The following is a 1,389-nucleotide window of genomic DNA, read 5'->3' as shown; positions in this document are numbered from 1 at the left end:
GCGACACGACGTGAGATCTCACTCACTTTCTGCACCGACCATCGACAATGCGTTTGAAGAAAGCAGCTCTCCGTTTGTTTCTCCACACGAAGCACAAGCTACGGTCAGTCATGAACATATCCTTGCTACCCACAGTGCGCAACGCTCGCCATTCAGCCCGCTGCCCTGCCCGTGCTGTGGTTTCGGATTGAAACACTTAGAGGAGCCCCCTCGGGACTTTTGTGGTGGGAAGGTTGTTGCTGATGGAGAGACATCGTTATCATGAGTGATGATGGAGAGCAGCTGTTGAGGGCGTGCTTGACATCAGATCCACAAAGGGCGCTGCAGCTGTTGAGCAGTTGGGATCCACGACGTATTCGAGATGCCGCCGCCACTTTGAACCGTGATATTCTGGTACGTATGTTGCTTCGCATGGGCTTTGTTGTGTGATCATGGCTTTGAAGCTGTCCATCTGAGCGGTTTTGTGCTTTTGGGTTTGTCTGCTTGCTTTTCGTTGGCACAGGATGGCTGGACAGCACTGCACTGTGCCTGCCTTCGGAGCCATGTAAAGGTAGTGGAGGTGCTGTTGAAGCACGGCGTTGATGCCGAAGCCCAGACCAACGTCAGTACCTCCTCTTCTCTCCCCTTTACGCCGATATGATGGTACACCTGCAACACGTGATGCTAGTTGTCTGTTCCTGTACTTCATGTCAATGCATCATCCGCAGAAAGGATGGACACCGCTACACAGTGCCTGTGTTAGAGGTCATGTCAAAGTGGCGGAGATGTTGTTGAAGCACGGTGTGAATACAAAAGCCAAGGACGACGTTAGAGCCCTCCTCTTCCCTCTTTGCTCCCCCCCCCCCCCTTGATTCTATACACACCTGTAGCATGATGTGTTTGTACCTGTGCGTGATGCTGATGCATCATCCCACAGTATGGCCGAACTCCACTGCACTATGCCTGCGAGAAGGGCCATGTCAAGGTGGTGGAAATGCTGTTGAAACACGGTGTTGATGCCAAAGCCAGGGACGATGTGAGTGCCTCCCTTTTTCCGTACCTTCTGTACACCTGTAACATAATGATGATGTTGTTGCACCTGTCAACAATGCCGATGCATCATCTCCCACAGTATGGCCGGACTGCAGTACACTATGCCTGCGATCAAGTCTATGTCAAGGTGTTGGAAATGCTGGTGGAACATGGCGCTGATGCAAAAGCCATGGACGACGTCAGTACCTCCCACTTGCTCTTCCGTCTTATGATGGTACACCTACAACATATGATAACGCTGTATCTAATGCTGAGGCATCATCCCATAGTATGGCCGGACACCACTGCACTATGCCTGCCATACCGGTCGTGTCATGGTAGTGTTGATGCTGTTGGAGCATGGTGTCCATGCAAAAG

This window comes from Monosiga brevicollis, genomic scaffold, assembly GCF_000002865.3.
Source record: "Monosiga brevicollis MX1 MONBRscaffold_76 genomic scaffold, whole genome shotgun sequence".
NCBI classification, from domain to species: Eukaryota; class Choanoflagellata; order Craspedida; family Salpingoecidae; genus Monosiga; species Monosiga brevicollis.
The sequence above is the reverse complement of the archived record's forward strand: the minus strand, read 5'-3'. Positions refer to the sequence as shown.